At 38.6% G+C, this 20,503-nt stretch overlaps 1 pseudogene; it reads left to right on the top strand.

The window, feature by feature from the left end:
• The first annotated feature begins 2,789 nt into the window (after nt 1-2,789).
• LOC131353321 (solute carrier family 2, facilitated glucose transporter member 6-like) lies at nt 2,790-6,172 on the top strand (annotated as a pseudogene).
• The last annotated feature ends 14,331 nt before the right edge of the window (nt 6,173-20,503 follow it).

Raw genomic sequence — 20,503 nt, 5'->3', positions numbered from 1 at the left:
CGTTTCTCCAGGACCTGGTGCTACATAAACATACAACAACAAGTTCAACACAAAACAGCAAACAACACCACAGAGCTAGGACAGAAGTTTGTCTTAGCCACGTAAAGTGCACAGTGTGCAGCTAGGTGCAAACAGAGCATAGACAAGACAGTGCAAAAAAGACAATAAATACAATAAAGACAACACAAAAGAACACAGGACACTTAGCACCGAAAATAAATAAAAGAACGTGTACTGGAATGTAAGTGAAATAAAATAGATAAAGTGAAATGATGTAAAAAAAAGTATTGTGCAAAAATATTGTGCAAAAATACACAGCAGCGGTTGAGGTAGTGCAAATAGAATAAACATAAATATATCTATAGCAGCGGATGACAGGTAGAGGTAGTGCAGTAAGTAATGAACAGTATAAACTATGTGTGTGTGTGTGTGCGTCCACACAGTCAAGAGAGAGTGTGTGTATCTGTGTGTGAGAGAGACAGAGAGTTAATATACAGTTCAGTCCTGAGTGAGAGTGTGTGTGTGTGTGAGAGAGTGTAGAACAGTTCAGTCCTGAGTGAGAGTGTGTGTGAGAGTGTAGAACAGTTCAGTCCCGGGTGTTGAGGAGCCTAATGGCTTGAGGAAAGAAACTGTTACACAGTCTGGTTGTGAGGGCCCGAATGCTCCGGTACCTCTTTCCAGATGGCAGGAGGGTGAAGAGTGTGTGTGAGGGGTGTGTGGGGTCAGCCACAATGCTGTTGGCTTTGCGGATGCAGCGTGGGGTGTAAATGTCTGTGATAGAGGGGAGAGAGACTCCGATGATCTTCTCAGCTGTCCTCACTATCCGCTGAAGGGTCTTGCGATCTGAGACGGTGCAGTTCCCAAACCAGGCAGTGATGCAGCTGCTCAGGACGCTCTCGATGGTCCCTCTGTAGAACACAGTCAGGATGGGGGAAGGGAGATGGGCTTTACTCAGCCTCCTCAGGAAGTAGAGGCGCTGCTGGGCTTTCTTGGTGATGGAGCTGGTGTTGAGTGACCAGGTGAAGTTCTCCGCCAGATGGACACCAAGGAATTTGATGCTCTTGACGATCTCCACAGAGGAGCCATCGATGGACAGCGGAGAATGGTCACACTGTGCTCTCCTGAAGTCAACAACCATCTCTTTGGTCTTGTCGACGTTCAGGGAGAGGTTGTTGGCTCTGCACCAGGCTGTTAGATGTTGCACCTCCTCTCTGTATGCTGACTCATCATTCTTGCTGATGAGACCCACCACGGTCGTGTCATCAGCGAACTTGACGATGTGGTTGGAGCTGTGCATTGCTGCACAGTTGTGAGTCAGCAGAGTGAACAGCAATGGACTGAGCACACAGCCCTGAGGTGCTCCAGTGCTCAGAGTGGTCGTGCTGGAGATACTGCTCCCGATCCGGACTGACTGAGGTCTCCCAGTCAGGAAATCCAGGATCCAGTTGCAGAGAGAGGTGTTCAGGCCCAGGAGACTCAGCTTCTTAATCAGCTGCTGAGGGATGATTGTGTTGAATGCTGAACTGAAATCTATGAACAGCATTTGAACGTAGGAGTCTTTGCAGTCCAGGTGTGTGAGGGCCAGATGGAGGGTTGTGGTGATGGCGTCTTCCGTGGAACGATTAGGACGATACGCAAACTGCAAGGGGTCCAGCAAGGGTGGTAGCTGTGACTTGATGTGCCTCATGACGAGCCTCTCGAAGCATTTCATCACGATTGGTGTGAGTGCAATGGGACGGTAGTCATTGAGGCAGGAAACCGTGGACTTCTTTGGCACAGGGACGATGGTCGTTGTCTTGAGGCACGTAGGGATGATGGAGCTGCTCAGCGAGATGTTGAAGATGTCAGTGAAGACATCTGCTAGCTGCTCTGCACACTCCCTGAGAACTCTGCCAGGAATGTTGTCTGGTCCAGCAGACGTCCGTGGGTTAACTCTGCATAGAGTTCTCTTCACGTCAGCCGTGGTGAGACAGAGCACCGGGTCAATAGGAGGAGGGATGGTCTTCCTCGCTGTTGTGTTGTTCTGTGCCTCAAACCGAGCGTAGAAGTCGTTCAGCGCATCTGGAAGGGAGGCATCACTGTCACAGGAAGGTGAAGTTGTCCTGTGGTTGGTGATCGCCTGAATGCCCTGCCACATGCGCCGGGAGTCTCTGCTGTTTTGGAAGTGGCCGTGGATTCTCTGGGCGTGTGCACGCTTCGCCTCTCTGATGGCTAGGGACAGTTTGGCCCTTGCTGTTTTTAATTACATTACATTTGCAGCATTTGGCAGCATGTTATTATTATGACAGTCAGAAGCATTTTGTAGACTTACATCATGTTGGAGGAGCTTAATACAATATGAAAGAAAACACACAAACCAATGGATTTAAAACAAGTTCATTTAATTGCATAATGAGAGCTATCTGAAAACATGCTGGCTCAACTGAGATCTTAATGCTATACATTAAACTAAAGTTAAACTGTATTTGACGTCTGTATTTAATGTAATGTCTGTCGAGCAGAACAAGAGCGAGAAGAATTGAGGAAACACAGACCAAAAATGTGCTTTGTTTATTATCTTTAACTTCATAAGTCACAATTATTTATTCTTTGAGCGTGTACAGTTTATAATCAATCAGCACCTCGTCTAGGTAAAACCTTGGTTCATTAAAATTGATCAGTTCTATTAAAAACAGAAGTGCTAATTTAAGTGGTGAAGAGGTATGTCTTTAGATTTACAGCCAGGGGATGGTGATTCCACCACATGGATGTCAGTAAGTCATAAGCTCTGCTAGAGACCTGACGGGAGCATGGTGCAGAGCGGGTATGATCAGCCCCTTAAGTCAGTGCATCAGTGCATTTGTGTATTTTAAACCTTTAAGTATGTGGGCATGGCTATTCTCCTGTGTAATTATTATCCTAAGTGTTTATTGTCTTGAGCATTAATGGTCCAGTATATGGTTTATAATGAAAATTTAATGTCCTGAGTATTTACTGTCCTGTGTATTTATTGTCCTGTGCTTATATATTTTCCACTTGTATTTATTATGTGTATTTATTGGGCTGAGCATTTATTTTTATGAATATTTTTGTACAGAGTAGTTTACTCTCCTGTGTTTATCATGTGTATTTACTGTTATATTTTTTCTGTGTACATTTTTATTGTTCTGTGTATTTATTGTACTGAGTATTTATTATCCTATATATTTATTGCTTTTTTTTTTAAATTGCATGTGTTGTTCCTGTGCCACACCATCCTATATCTGCATTTTGTTTAGTTCAATGTTCCTTGATACTGCATTGTAATTACTATGTTACTGAAGAACCTGACTTGACATGAGTCTTATCTTGATCCTTATCATCAGTGATGGGCATTTATTCTATACTACTCATTTATTCAATATTTTAATTTTTTCTTCCTTTAGAAATGGTTGGCTCTTTGTTGCTGCTTTTTCGACTGTTTGGGGCAGTTTTATTTTTGGATACTCCATAGTACTTCCCTCTGCAGTGATTCCACAGGTTCAAAACGACGATGATCCAAGTCTACACATGGACATTCATCAGATTTCCTGGTTTGGAGTAAGAGCAGCTTGTCTCTGACTGGATATCACATTATCCTAAACTGAACTGATAATGAATATATATGCAATATTAATCGAGGAATGTGACCTATCTGATAAAGTGGCTTTTAAATGTTTTTCTCCTGACTTTAATGCCAGATCAAACCAAAACTATTCAATTTGTTGCATAGTCTGTTTTTGCGTTTGGAGTAGGAGGGTTGAGTGCCATGCTGCTTGAATGACAAAATTGGAAGGAAACACACCATCATGATATCTGTAATTCCCTCCACGGCGGGGTTTCTCATAATGGCAGCAGCGCATAAAGTGTGGCTGCTTCTCCTGGGAAGATTGCTCACAGGCATCGCTGCTGGCATTACAGCCAGCTCCATTCTAGTGGGTACATTTCTGGGCATGTTGTCTCATGTCTCACATTTCTGTCTTTTACCTTTCCCAGCACTCACCAGAAATAATTTCTTGCTAAAGCTTTTTGTCACAAAAAAAAAAGAAAATTGCACAAACTTATAGTTAAACATATTGAAAATTATTTCTACATTCTTTTTTCAAATAACATAAACCTTCATCTTGCATTATTGTTGCAGGTCTATGTGTCAGAGATTTCACATCCAGGTGTCAGAGGATTCCTGGGATCTACTCCTCAGATCATGACTGTCATTGGAGGTCTGGTACTCTATGCTCTCGTTAAGTGACACACCTTCTGCCTTTTCTCTGTCATTTTATCATGTTGTGCTGAATTAACTTTGTTATCTGAGTTGTTGGTTCTGAAGACTTTTTTTATACTGTAATCTGATTGAGGACACTCAAATCTTTTTGCCTGACAGTAATATAAATGGGATTTCCTTTTTTCGTACATAGGCTAGGTTCTGCCATGGCGGTGGCTGGCGAATTGCCTGTTTTGATTATGCTATTCCTCCTGTGCTTCATGCCAAACTCCCCACGTTACCTCATCCCTAATAACAGATGGGACGAAGCTGCCAGAGCCCACCAATGGCTCAGGGGCCCGGAATCAAACTACACTGCTGAACTCAATCGAATAAGGCATAGTGTCAATTCTCAGGTAAAAACAAACAGCAGGGTTTTAAGCAGAGGTGAATAATGTATGCAATGAGATCTTTAGTATTTTGAAGCCCAAAATACACAATAATATGACCCGACCAAATTCATCTACGCATATATAAGAGTAAATTTTAATTTATATCATAAACCTACTTCAGGGGTAGCATGTCACCTCACAGCTCCTGTAATTTGATCCTGCTCTAGGTTATTTTCTGCATGGAGGTTCTCTTGTTCTTACCGTGTGAGAAAAAATACTGATGAAAGAACACTGCCCATAGCAACATCAGTTATAATAACAATAAGCACTATTTAGCTGCAGATTAAAGTTTCACATTCATTGTTCTATCATTTTGATTACACTCTAATTTGACTAACAAATATGGCTTGCTAAAAAAAGTTAACAATGAAAACAAAAAGTCAAAATTGATTTATTGATTCTAGTCATAATCACTGATGCTTGATGACATTTTGTGATGGTAACAGTTTGTTGCAAATTCTTAAAATGGTTTTTATATATAATCCTGATATACACTATATTGCCAAAAGTATTCGCTCACCTGTCTTGACTCGCATATGAACTTAAGTGACATCCCATTCCTAATCCATAGGGTTCAATATGACGTCAGTCCACCCTTTGCAGCTATAACAGCTTCAACTCTTCTGGGAAGGCTGTCCACAAGGTTTAGGAGTGTGTTTATGGGAATTATTGACCATTCTTCCAGCAGCGCATTTGTGAGGCCACACACTGATGTTGGACGAGAAGGCCTGGCTCTCAGTCTCCGCTCTAATTCATCCCAAAGGTGTTCTATCGGGTTGAGGTCAGGACTCTGTGCAGGCCAGTCAAGTTCATCCACACCAGACTCTGTCATCCATGTCTTTATGGACCTTGCTCTGTGCACTGGTGCACAGTCATGTTGGAAGAGGAAGGGGCCAGCTCCAAACTGTTCCCACAAAGTTGGGAGCATGGAATTGTCCAAAATGTCTTGGTATGCTGAAGCATTCAGAGTTCCTTTCACTGGAACTAAGGGGCCAAGCCCAGCTCCTGAAAAACAACCCCACACCATAATCCCCCCTCCACCAAACTTTACACTTGGCACAATGCAGTCAGACAAGTACCGTTCTCCTGGCAACCGCCAAACCCAGACTCGTCCATCAGATTGCCAGATGGAGAAGCGCGATTCGTCACTCCAGAGAACGCGTCTCCACTGCTCTAGAGTCCAGTGGCGGCGTGCTTTACACCACTGCATCCGACGCTTTGCATTGCACTTGGTGATGTATGGCTTGGATGCAGCTGCTCGGCCATGGAAACCCATTCCATGAAGCTCTCTTCGCACTGTTCTTGAGCTAATCTGAAGGCCACATGAAGTTTGGAGGGCTGTAGCGATTGACTCTGCAGAAAGTTGGCGACCTCTTCGCACTATGCGCCTCAGCATCTGCTGACCCCGCTCCGTCAGTTTACGTCAGTTTTAGAATCAGAATTTGCCTCGTGTTATATTTTCCCAATACTATGTCTTTAGCTAGGAACCCAAGCACGATGTATCCGTAGTGGGACTGGTTAGACTGGTCACTGTTATGATCGCAGCCGTTTTAATGGACAAAGCTAGCAGGAAATCTCTGTTTTACACATCAGGTTTGTTCTGCTGAGGCATGACAACCATTTTAACCTTTACTGTAATCACAATGGTTTTTCTTTCTGTATTATCACGGCTGCTGTCCGATTAATAAAATATGCACTTTTCCCTTTCAGCATCTATAATGTATCCGGCCATGCGGACATTGACCATATACACCCACAAAACACCATGTAAACTCTGGGAACATAACTGTTGTGGCCCTGTCTGCTAATGAGCCATTTGGAGCTTTGACAAGTTTTAATTTAAGATTTGGCACAGTTTTACCCCTCATCAGCATCATCTGCATAATACTTGGTGAGTACTTGGTTTTCACACCAGAAATGAAATTTCAGACCACAGTGTTATAACCATACCACTCACAATCAAGGTTTTTTTAAATAAGGAAATGAACACATTGTCACAATGTCCTGATTTGTACCACAGCAAATCACACACACACACACACACACACGTGTGCATCTCAAAAATGATGAACTGTCTGGAACCAGCAACAATGCCATAGTCAATCCAACTAAGATAATACAGTATTTCTTCCTAATTCCAGTATTTCATGTGAAAATTAACTGAAGCTTGAATTACATGCATTCCCTTGCATACAAATGGATTGCATACATATATGGGTTATTGTTTGTCTGATGAAAGTGTCTTGCATGTTTTTATATAGCTAGCAACCAGTTCTTTCTTGTGGAAAATTGCAGTTAGGTGACCTCCAGGTATTACCTACTGTATGTGGAATGTGGAATGTCATACATTATTTCCTTGAATCACACCTATAAACAGTTGCAACCTCACTTTTTTCTCTATTGAGATATTAAAGAGAGAACAGTACAGCTTTTCATTTTACTGAAAAACCACAAAGAGCAAATCCATCCATCCTGAAGACTTTCCAAATGTTTTTTTTACAGAAACATTTCAATATATCATGCTGATGTCATACCACAAGTCATGTTCATGACTTCTCACTAGAATAGCATTCAGTATGGTATTTAAGAAGTCTTCTAGTCTTACAGTCAGACAATACGGGTCATTTAGAAAACTGTGAACATCTTAAATGACCTGCGGAATGGAGTCATTCCTGTTTTTGCAGCATTTAGTCTCTATGTTCTGAATTTCAAACTATCTAGAAAAATTCCCTGATTGAAAGATTTATGTATTTATTTAACATCTGATGCTGCTTTATAAACCTACATATTTAAATAATTATAAATTCCTCTCAATTTATGAATCTCGATTAGTGTAAAAGCTTAAAAGATTTTTTGGCAGCTTGCCAGTTTCTTGCCAAACGATGAACGAACGAAAAAAAAAATTATTATTTTTATTTATACTGAAACAAAAGAAATATTTTCCTGTTGCTTTTTGTGTCACATTGACAAATTAGTGTATATAGCGCCCTCCGTTAGTTTTAATTATTAGATTCACTGCAGCTGCTGAATGATATTAAACTTTTATTTATTTCAGTATTCTTTCCTTCTTGGCTGTTGTCTGTTTAATGCCTCAGCCTTTTCTCTGATATGCAAGACATGTCTTAGTCATTACATCAGACTGTTCTGTGTTTCATTCTGTTCTGGTCATGGCTATGGTCTACTTCATCTGAAGGCAAAGAGAATTATAGCGTGAAATATGGTGGGATTCAGTTTTTAACAGGACCTGAACAAGACCTTAGGGATGCGGGGGAGTGGCCGAGGGCTGGTTTTTGAATGAAGAGCTGAGCCGAAGGGAATAAGTGGTAAGGATCACACACCTGTGTCTATAATTATAGTAATAATTTGTTCTCTGTTGTTATGAGAGACATAAAAGTGAGAGAGATGGGCACACTAAGCCGTGTGTGTGTGTGTGTGTGTGTGTGCGCAAACATATTTTTTTGAGTTGCAAGCCTGCCTCCTATTTCTTTTGACCTTATTCATGCTTTCTAAAGGTACATGGTTACATGTGATATTTAGCACATCATTTGCTCTGTATCCATCCATCCATCCATCCATCCAGCCATTCTTGCTGATACTACACAGCGTCTCAGGGAACCCGGAGCTTATCCTATGGTACTCATGGCAGGGAACACACTGGGTGGGATGCCAAACCTATTGCAGGGCACAATCGCACACCCTCACACAAAGCACTCATTTTTTATTCACATGTTGTACCTTAGAAATGTTACAGACAAGTATGTACATGGTGCATCAGAAGATCACAGTTTATTCTAAGAAACTGCACATTATCATGATGACCAGCAGATGGCCCACATGTGGACAGTAAATGGAACTAACAGTATTTTCAACCAACGTGGGAAAATAAATAAATAAATAAATAAATAATAAGCAAGCAAGCATAAGAACAAAAAACCTGAACTTCCATTTGTTTTCACGTATCTACCTGGTGGTCTATATTTGTACATTTTCTTTCCCCAAACATTTTTGTCTTTTACTTGCTACTTCAAAAAAAAAAACCCTCTATTTTTTACTAATAGGAATTAGGTCATATTTTGGCATCAGCCTCAAGGAGCTGATCAAATTTAATAACAAATCTAAAGATGTGGCAGTGAGAATGAGAACTAATACCCAGCAATGTAGTCCGTCGACTGCTACAGACACTTTGTATTCATCAAAGCAGCTTGTATTGTGACAACTTATTATTAGGATTCAGATCATTTTTCTGCTCAGTGTTATCATGCTAGATAATGTTTGAGTGTTGAGGAATAAAGCTGTTGGACTTAACTAATGTTTCTTCTTCTTCTTCTTCTTCTTCTTCTTCTTCTTCTTCTTCTTCACCAATTTACCATCATGACGTAAATCAACGAGTGAATTGATGTAGATGTTTTTTTTCCTCTTATGATCTGTAAGTACATTTAAGAACTGAAGGGCGATTATAACTTTTGACTATTTAAAACGACAAAAATGCATTTTACTTGAGCGGAGAATTTTTCTACCAACTCTGATTTTCTTTCTAATAAAGGAAAACTTATTTTCAAATTAATTGATTTAAATAAAGCTTAAAGCATTAGAAGCCCCACTGTGCCATCGCTAGCTGTTATTTTGGTCGCCCAATAGCATTTGCATAACTTAGCTATCTAGCCAGCTCAACACCATAACAAACATAGCTAGGAATGGCATTGCATGTCAGCAGAGTCCACTTGTTCTGAATGGGCAGTCACCTGGTAATAACTATGTTTTTTGTTGTACCATGATAGAAAAGGTCAAATATTACATTGCCATTCTGACCTGGAAAAGTTATAGGAAGAAGTTCTTATCCAGAAAGAGAATAATGATGGTGTTTGTTTCACTTCCGTGTATTTTCATTATTCCGTGTACTGTCCATTACAAATGAACAGTAGAGCTTTCTTTCAGAGAGGAGCTTGTCTGGCTTTCTTTCTCTTCAAAATTACACTCATCCACTTCTGTTTTACCGCTCATTTCTTCTCCCAGTTTGTGGTGAGTGACCTCTGCCTTCTTGTTACAGTAACTACAGCCTGTAAGAGTAACCTTCTGGTAGAGAGCTTATCTCAAATTGCAGTTCAATGCCAAAATCAAGGACTTCTAAAGTGGCAGCCTTACCACACTATTTTCTAAATAACTGTAGAAAGAGCTTGGTAGCAGCTTTCCCCTCTATTTCACAGACAGAGCACTGGACTGGAGAATCAAGTAGCTCCTTGAGGCAAATCCGTTTCAAAAGGGTCAAAATAATGTACATAAGTATTTGAATGGCTTTTTAAATCCTGCAGAATGCAATGAATGAGGTGTGAAGTTACAGATGGACTCAACCTAGACAGGGCATATTCTTATAGGGAAATAAGCAACACCATTGGGGTGAGAGATATGAGATATGAGAGATATGAGATGTATCTTTATTCAAGTTGACACCGCAATGCAGGAAAGACAAATAAAAACCTATATAGCAAGGAATTATGTAAAATAAAAAAAAAAATCATGCATACACATTTGCTGGAGTTCTATTACTATATATGCATCTGCAATGTCATTTTATTTACATACATGTGCAATATCTGTGGAATGACAATTAACTATTGAGTGTGTCAGTAGTGGTGTAGGAGGTTCTGTGTATTGTGGAATCTGATGGCTTATGGTATGAAAGAGCCCTCAAGATGTCTTGAGGCACAAGGCTGGATGAATCTGTGGATGAAAAGGATGAGAGGATAAGAAGGATGTGATGCAACATGAAATAGGGTTACTCAAATTCACCATGTAAAGATTTTCATGATCAGTATGATTACGTAATGACAAATTCATGCCATTTAATCCTGTAGAGATATAGAACAGTAACAAGGGGCCCTTAGCAGGGAAGGTGAGTTATCTGTAAGGTTGCATGTCTACATAACAACGGTTTTACTACCAGTGGCGGATAAACAGTAGAAACGTATCTGCTTTAATTTTTATCATTATTCCTGTAGTGCTGCTTTGCGATAGTATCCATTGTTACAAGTACTATGCAAACACAAGGGAATGGAACGGAATTGAATTATCATGCTGTGCCATTGTAGGAACACTAAACACAACAAAATATTAATGGCTTTAGATCCACCATGAACCTGAATGGGATAAAGCCCCTAATAAATTCTATTTTATGTCATGTCTCAAACTTTTAATGTGAACGCTACTGCAGCCCAAAAGCTTATTCAGTTCTATTTTTAATTCAACTTGTATTCAATTCAGAAGTCTACCTTTATCCACCATTTGTGAGTTTAACTTTTTGTTCTGTAAAGTTTTAATAGACTTGAGTAATTTTAGCATATATCACTATGATATTAGATCCCATTTCCCAACGCTATGGTCCTTTCTGTGCTGAATGCAATTACACTGTACATGATTTAAAAGTTATTTAGTTAAAGAAATTGATCCCCCTCTTTAGTCAAGATAGAATCATTCATTTCATTAGGGCTACCGTTTTAGAGCAATATAGAGTAATATATTTGTGTCAGCAGTAACCTCTAGATGGCTCTCTTTCCTCACTGAATGTTGCCAGGTCCAGATATTAAATGGTTCGTCAACAGATTTGATGAGTCACTATCTAACTTTAATGCTGAAGATCAGCTGCTTTTTCGATCTTAACATGACTAGTAAATCTCAGATAAATTGAGAATTTAATTCACTCTTGACATGATATTTTCCATCCTGGAAAACACAGGTACACACTAATAATGTAATCATTCAAAGCTTTTTTCATTTTTATTTTGGAACAAACACTGTTGAAAGCGAGCAGGAGATTTTGCTTGGGGTGATTGTGGTAAGATAAATAATGTAATCAGTGAAATGAATTTGGCAGCAATCACACAACATCTGGGAAAGTAGTGGCCAAAATCTTAAAACTCATAGTGTTTTAGAAGCTTCATTACAGATGTTATAGGCCCCATGACTATAAACCATCAGAAGCCCGTCAAAATAACAGCCCACACATACAACCCATTTACGCCTGTGCTGTTCAAAACATAATCTTTTTTTCACCCTTACACAAGACACAATCATACCTGAACATTATTAGTCATGACTGGCAAGGTGCATGTGAAACACAGTCACGTCTCTCCTTTTTTTCCCTCACAGAATATGCTATTGGAAGAAAATCTAGCAGATATCTTTAGCCCTGACTGTCCAATCAATGTACAAATGACACAAAAGGACAGAAAGCCGAACTGTATGTTTAGTGTTTTTTCAGCTTTTCAAATCATCATATTTGCTATTCAGAGGAAACACAGCATGAAGCCTGCAAGGCATTACAGATTTAAACACTAAAAAAACCACTAATGCAGCTGCCAGTCTCTGTGTGTGTAATAGCTTGCCCCATATTGTTCTTGTTATGCCATCGATAAGCCCTAGATTTTCACTCTCCCATCTAATACACCAGCTTCACTTTTTTATGTATTTCTTAAACTGCGCAAATGTGTCAACAATGTTATCTTGTAAATCACTATTAGATTCGATTTCCAGCAAAGCAGCAGGTGACCAGCCGTAATTCCTCAGCTATGTTCATATGTGTTCAGTTCAAACGTGGCACTTGGGCTTTTGCATGATTTACAGCCTCAATTTACTGCGGCTCTGCAAAACATTTATGACAACTACAAATTTATTCCTGCCTGACACTGCCGTAAAGTGACAATCAGGTTCTGATTATTCATCTTGCTGAATGTCCTTTGTGTGTCCTCTTCATGAGTATGTAACAAAACGGTGACATTTCTGGTGCAGGTTCTTCAATATGTAATAAAAATGATGCACGTCAAGGATCCAATCAGAGCACATCATTATATCACACGGTCTCAGCAATGCTATGAGTTTTCTCTAAATACTAAACGTACAGTTCTGTTGCCTGTCATTTTACTTAATTTGTACTATGACTAGACAGTGTGTGCTCAGTTTATGCTTTTAGTTTTTCCTTAAAAGACATTTTTAAGGAAAAAACTACTAGAGTAAATTCATCTTGATTAAAAATATCAGCCACAGTGCACACAAAAATGAGGACGCTTCATTCTGTGTAATCACTTGACTCGAGTGTCTTGAAAGGCTGCACGAATCTGCACTCTGGGCTAAAACGAAATCAGTTCCAGCCTGTCTATACTTCCGTTTTTTTTTTATTATTATCATTGGTTTTGTTGTTCAACAAAAGTCCATCTCTGTTCCAGTGGTTACTGCTGTAATACGGCTGACCCTGACTCCGGCTTCATAACATGCTGGGATGTGTAAAGAAAATAATTTCATTGTGCTGGAATGTGTATGTGACAAACAAGGGCTGTATGTGGTGTGAGGAGAAAGATCATTCATTCATTTATTCATTCATTTATTCATTCATTCAGAGAGTGTAGTTCTCAGAAAAAACAGTTTGTGCTTTGTTATTAATGGAGTTGGGGTTAGTTCGGCTGTACCAGGATTTTTTCTTGTCTAGTATGCTATGACAAGATAAACTTTTTGCAATCGTCAGCAGTATTCTTAAAATCATCTACGTTTTCAAACACAAAATGTCACAAAATCTGTCATATTACTCACTGCGCCCACCTTTAAATGTCAAGTAGGTACTGTAATTCATAATGTAATGATCTTAGCGTATGTATTTTATATCACTGAACCCCCTATTCCTTCCAACTACCCCATTTCTCTCTAAAGAACGTCCAAGATGGTGAAACATCTTAGTTTAATCAGTGAAGTGTGCACTTACTTAGTGAAACTGTATGAACCTGCCAACTGATAAAAAACATAAAAAAGTCGGGTATCTAAATTGTCAAATAATGGTTAAGGTTAAAAAATATACATTCCAAGCACAGTTGTGGAACAGTTCAGCTGTTGAACGATATGCTGTGGTGCAGTTCTGGATAATGCAGAGAGGTAAAGCTGACAGGAATAGGAAGCACTGACTGTGGACAATACCACACACTGCGCATCAGCCAATTAGAGCACTTCAGTCAGTTCTGGCTGGATGAAGGGTTTCTTCAGATATAGAGCAGATGTGCTTCTCCTCATCCATTTAAGAAAGTCAGGGGATAACAAGAGAAATTGGTGTGATACCTAGCAACACATTGGCTATCCTTAGTCCCGTGTGGGACCATTATCCTTATCCATTTGGCCAAAATACTTGGATAATGAATATTTTATTACTGAAACATTTCCTTGGTATCTTCACATGTTTGCACTTGTATGCATGCTATAATATTTCAGTGTTGAGATGGACCTTAAATAAACAGTCATATTTGCAAGAAACTGATAAAGGTGACAAAAGTTTTTTGGAAAAAAAAAAATCAGTGGAGACAAAAAAAAAAATAAAATGTTATGTATATAGCATCTGTTTCTTGTCATTTTGAAATGTAGCATTTGTCACTATTTTTAAGCTAAATACACCAAAACATGGTTTTCTAGACATTCTGTATGTCATCCTGGCAAGCATGTAATAGTCAACATGAGGCTGACTTGCTGAAATGTAGCTGACAAATTATAGGAGAAACCAATAAGTGTCTTAGTAAGATGCTAGGACACTAAACGAGGCAAGAACTGCCAGTCTCTGGAACTGTACTGCAGGAATAAATGCCATAAATGTTTTCCTCAGTTGTTGCTTTGGAATTGTGAATGGTGGTGGAGAGCAGTTGAGATCTGGTGAAAGTGAATGTTATTTCCATCATTATCATTCTCATCATACTGTTTAGTGACCCTCATGCTCCATGGATGGGATAAAGGTGGGGTCATCCTAGAGGAGATCACTCCCATTGGGATAGAGATGTTTCATTAGGGTGAAGTTGATCAGTCAGAAGAACGTTGGATTGATTTGCAACGATGCTTGCATCTAAAGGGAAAAGTCAAGCGAAACCAGCAAAAAAACCACATAACGATGAGTCAATAAAGATAAATAATTCAATCTTCTAAATCTAAAACCCACATACTACAACACTAAATGTACTCAGTACAATTTAATGGCGTCATCATTATTCCAATACTTTTAGGGCTTTTTGAAATGCAGATGACTTTCACCAGGTCTTCATTTTGAAGTTTGTCAGTTCCAGGAAGGCATATTTGGATAGCTGCATCCAGAATGAATAGTGCTTCAAACATGAGGTCTAAATCCCCCATGAGCATGCCCAAGGCAACAATAACAAGGAAAATCTTCTTCCTAAGAGTAAGAAACCTTGAAGAGAAACCTGACTCTACATAGAGGAAGACCACCTGCCTGAGGCCAGACCAAGGGAATTGGAGAATGAAGGATGAGGAGAATTACAAGGAGAAAAGTGAGAAATAGCAGCAAAGGGTGGAGATGATGACCGAACAAACATTCATTTCCCAGTACAGTCTTGTATAAAAAATATTGACCCAAAACACACTGGTGCTTGTCGCTGATGGTGTGTAATTTTTGTAGATCTTGGCCACACTCCTGCAGGGTGAGGGATGGGTTTTACATGTGTCTGCTAGCTAATGGTTCAATCTTGTCCAGTCCTGGTCCAGCAGTGCACAAAACCACAGATTCCAGCCTTATTCAAGGACTTAATCATGTCAGATCTGGTTAGAATTTTACTCTTTACCCAGACTTTCTGTGACTTAAGCTTATAGAGGCTGTTTGTCAGGTGGTGCAGGCTAAGAGGTGTTCCATCAAGTTCTCCTGGGTCACTTAAATGAAGAGGCATCTCTTTGTCACTGCACAAACATCTTACTACAACATTCCTCCCAAAAGCTCTATAGTCATCTTTATATATTTTACTGATATTTATTAAAAGTTGTAGACTTTTTTCACTGCTTATTTCAGAAAGGATGTGGGGAAATTCAGGTTTCAGCTATCCAAAATGAGGACAGTTATGCAAAAATCTGTAAAAAGACAATTTAACTAAATAAAAAATAAAGATGACCAACACATGTTGACATGCACAAACATTTAAAATTGACCATGTAAATCACAGCAAATTTGATTTAAATATGGCTTTTACACTCTTGTAAACCACCTAGGGTTAGAAATAAAGTTGTATTTAATTGTACCCAGATAGGGATACTTTCTTTGTTTGTTTGTTCCAGAAGAATCTGGTAAAGTTTGTTGGTTGCATACTTGGAAAACATGTGCTTTTAAGCAACTAGATTGTTCAGTAAATGATAATTTGTTCAATTAGTGTATATTGTTAATTGTTTTTTTCAAAGTTTTCAAATGAAATATTTTTGTGTATAATCTCCATCTATTTGCAGTTTACCCACAGACACTGTGACCACAACAAGCACAGCCAAGCTCCCCAACTTGTGGTAAGCTCTTCATACATAATTGATGCACTTGTGCTAATGACATTGTCCTTGTAGAAAACCAAGTGGTTTTTAGACGCAGTAAGACGGTCAGTGTGATTTTGGAGGATATTATCTATCACATTCATCCCTATTTGTGTCAGTTTGTCAAAGTGTAGTGCTCTCATTTCTGCTAGTCACATTGTTTTCAATTTTCAGTTTCAATTACTACCAGAGCAGAACTCTGATGACCTCCTGATTACATACCACAGTCGAGAGTCTTCATTTCATTTCAGTTCCCCTTCCTCCGGTCTTACTTTCTTTATTGCATCTACAAATCAGTTCTGTTAGAGCAGATATATATTCTGTTAGAGCAGAATATATTTGATGAGGTCATGATTTATTAAGCAAATATACTTGTCAGGAATATGGTGATGGATGATTCATTTAACCAGATGACCTTTCTCACTAGACCAATGCCTGTACCAGGGATATTTAATAAAATTTCCTAATGGTCCAGTTACATACGATTCCTTGTTTACAATTCGATTAAATTTTAATATGAATAGCTTTTAACAATGCTCACTGTCACAAATAAGCTTTACAGACATGGATTTAAGATTTTGATTGAAATATATCCCTAATGAGCAAGCCAGAAGCAAGCCAAAGGCTTTGGATAATCAAAAAGACTGAACGTTTTTCACTTTTACCTTTAACCATTACATATTAGTTTAAAGCTATTAATAAAATAGTAGATGTTTTGTTAGTGGTGCTTCATGTTACCATACCAGAGGCTCTGAACTGATGAGACTGGTTTTGAATTTGAATCAGTAGATAATTATTTGTCCATTTGTCTTTAAATTTGATGCTTTTATTGGCCACTTTTTAAAACATAATATGCTAGTTGGCTAACCAGAACCAAGTCAAATTGTATTTCGTCTGGTGCGAAGTGGGCTGGATCAAATAAATTGTATATAGTTACCAACAACACATCAACACCTTCTCTTAAATGAGTTCATATACTGTATCTGAATGGTCCAAATAAAAAAAGTTGTGGCTGAAATTTGATCTTTCCTGTGAAATCTTTAAATTAGTTTAGTAAAAAGATGTGGTTAGAGCATCTAATGTTCAGACTGCAGTAGCTTAGATCATGACTTTATCACCCACTATTGAAATAACAGATTATTTATTTATTTATTTATTTACTTACTTACTTACTTACTTACTTACTTACTTACTTATTAATTAACATTTTAGTTCAATGACAGTCCACAAGACAATTTCTATTCAGAACACAAACTCTAAAGTCAATTAGTAGGCTAGATTAGATCCTTTATCAGGTTGGCAATTTGACACCCAATTTGACACACTATAATGAGATTTGATTTATATATATATATAATGAGAATTTCTCTGCTCATTCATTCAGTCCATTCAGTCTTTTATTTACATTTTTTTTTGCACCAATCATGTAGGTTATATATCATATTTCAGTTTACTTGGTATGCATCTACTGCCATCAAGAGAATTCTACAAATAGACTATAAAGAAAAAAGTATTAGTAAATCCTGTAATGTTTTAGGTTTTATATCTGAACAGGGATCAAAGCATTAAAGTTCCCTAATGGTGTGTTTGTCCCACTAACAGGTGTGTATAAAATTCTGTATGAACTACATAGCAAGTGAGTGGAATAAAAACCTGTTCAAGACGTCTCTGTAGCTCGGTGTGACTGTACCGTGTGTATTTTCAAATCTCAGGCTGCTCACTTTCCTCGATTCAACATCAAATAGGAGGCTGCTCTTTTTCATTCTCACCAAGGAGCTCATCTTCTGGCAGCCACTCTTCAGAGAAATATTTCCTTTTTCCCCAAAGGCAGCCAGACCTGTGAGTCTGGGGCAAAGGAAGTGTGAAGAAGAGAGTATTTATGGAGACAGGAGATGAGTGGCTGTCATTTGCCTTTGGGTCTGACAGGAAGGTCCTCCTGAGGGCCGAGCAGTATTAAGAGGTCTGGACTGAGAAACTGTGATTTTTAGCTCATTTATTTGAAAGGGTCTGCAAAGACCAGCACTCCTGCTGTAATCATGCATCGAGGGGAATAAATCACTTGTAGATTTGTAAGGTAACGTTTTCTCAAAATAAGATATGTGTAAGAAAAGAATCTTGTTTCCCAGCTTGCAGTGATTTAAATTCTTTAAAAAGGATTGCATTGACTGTGGAGCTCAAACAAACCAAGCAATCAAAAGGAGTGCTTTCTTTTTAGGCAGTCATAACCCTCACACCTCGTCTGCCTCTTAACTGGCGATCAGCTTTAATGTTATGAAAACTTTGAAAACCTAGTGAGTGTAAGGGTTCACTCTCAGTCTTTTCACACTTTCATGGCTCATTGTTCTTTTATTAGTAATATGCTTTATGTAGTCAGGCTCTTTAGAAGGCCTGCAGAGACTCTGCTCTCATCAAGGCTCTTGTAGATTTTTTTGTTAAAATAAAAGCTGTATGTAAACCTAATATTTGTCCTTGTGGAGACCAGCCACTGACATTAGTGTAGCTAATTCATGCAATCCCTAGACTCATCACCTCAGTAACAGCAAGAAATCTTTGATTTCTCTCTCTCTCTCTCTCTCAGCCTGCATTGCTCAGGTTGCCTGGATACTCTCATGTTCTTTATTTACATTTGACAGAATTTCTCACAAACTTATTCAAGTATGTAAATTAGAGTTGTTACCTTGTGGAAATCCTATTAGCTAAATTAGTCAGAGTTGTCTGACAAAACATGCTGAACTAATAACATGCTAAGGTTCAATCCCAAGACATGCATATTGTGTATCTTCACTGGTGGCTAACATTAACACAATAAACATCTAAGTTTATTAGATAAGGTTTAGCCAAACAGTTTCTTTAAACTGTAGTTTCAGTGGACTTTTAAATGGACTATACTATACAACTCACTATTATGTTAGGGGCAATATGGCTGAATCAATGTATTAACCACTTTCAAAACATACAACAGTTCGTCTACTTTTACTATCAAAATCATTAACCCCACCAATCTTGGCTTATTGTTTGGGTATGTATGCAAAAATTTATTATACAATAATACAGTGAAACTAATAGGAAAATAGCCACTGTAGTCTCAAGACAAAGAATGTCTGTACTCACTGGGAATTTAAGATATTTTATATTGTTATATTCTTATATTGTTATTTCAGAAATTATTTCAGATTTTAGAAATTATTTTGCTGAATAATTCAAAGAGAAGCCAAAAATAAAATTAAAATGTTTAAGAGTCACCATGAAGTCACCCTAATGTCAGTATAGAAGGGGTACTGAAGGTGTCTTTGGATTTTTATTTCATTTTTGCTTTAAAAATCACTGACATTAACAGTGGTAACACACTAACATACTACTTGCATAAACGTGTGCAGATATGTTCTCAAATCACACAATTTCTATCATTAAAACAAAAAAAATAATTTATAAAACACAAATTGAACCGAAGTACAAAATATTTCTTAGTACTTACTATACCAGAGCACCATCTGAGAATCTGAGCATCAATTAACTCTCATCTGGCTGAGATAATGTCACAATTTTATGACTGATCCCAAGCCCCAAGTGTGTGATGAACGTATGTCCACTCCAACTCTGTTACTCTTGTGTCTTCTTTTTTCTGCTCTGTCACTGTGTAATAAATGCTTCTTGATTTGGAAGTGTGACAGATACGACAGCAGAACAGATTTCCAGGGCAAAAAAGATATTAATCACCTGCTCATTTGGCTCCTGTCCACACTCATAGGCTGGATTTCTCCCTTCAGAATAGCAGCCATTTGTATTTGTCTGATGAACTCTTATGCACAGCATGTAATTTTGCATAACCACATGAGGCAAGCTGCTGCTGCCAAATTGCTTTTTTTCCTTCCTTTCTGTACAACCCAAGTGTAAAAACATGGGATATAATCTCTGGTGCAAGACATCTAATCACCACTATTTTTGTGCACAGCAAAACCACCAAAAATTCACAGTATGGTCAAAGGTTTGTGGCCACCTGATCATCCCATTCCAAAACCATGGGTGTCACAGTAGCTGTTTTAACAATCTCCATTCTGGAAAGACTTTCTAATAGATTCACAAGAAAGTGTTTGGTGGGGCTCAGTATGAGTTCTTTCACTCCAACCTTGACAAACCATGTCTTTATGGAGCTTGCTTTGTGCTCAGGGGCATGCTGAAACATAAAGGGAATCTTAATGCTACAGCTACAAATACATCTTACAAAATTGTACAGTGTTGTGTTTGGGAAAGGTCCATATGTTGATGTGATGCTCAGGTGTACACATACATTTGGCCATATAGTGTAGAAGCATGAAAGTATGTACTTTGAAAAGAGATATATCTGTTTCAGACATGAACATTGTCTGTCAGGTATGGTCCCATTCCAAATCCACTATCCAACATCCCAGTGGTCTGCTCCCAGCTTTCCCAGTAATACATCGATCATGGTCACTTACTGCGGCACTTATTGCATGAACCTCATTACTGACCTTCCAGTATCCCATGGCTATACCAGATGAGATGATCTTTTCCAATC

The sequence above is a fragment of the Hemibagrus wyckioides genome, linkage group LG05 (genome assembly GCF_019097595.1).
Source record: "Hemibagrus wyckioides isolate EC202008001 linkage group LG05, SWU_Hwy_1.0, whole genome shotgun sequence".
NCBI lineage: Eukaryota > Metazoa > Chordata > Actinopteri > Siluriformes > Bagridae > Hemibagrus > Hemibagrus wyckioides.
Note: the sequence above shows the minus strand (reverse complement) of the source record. Positions and strands in the feature narration are given on the sequence as shown.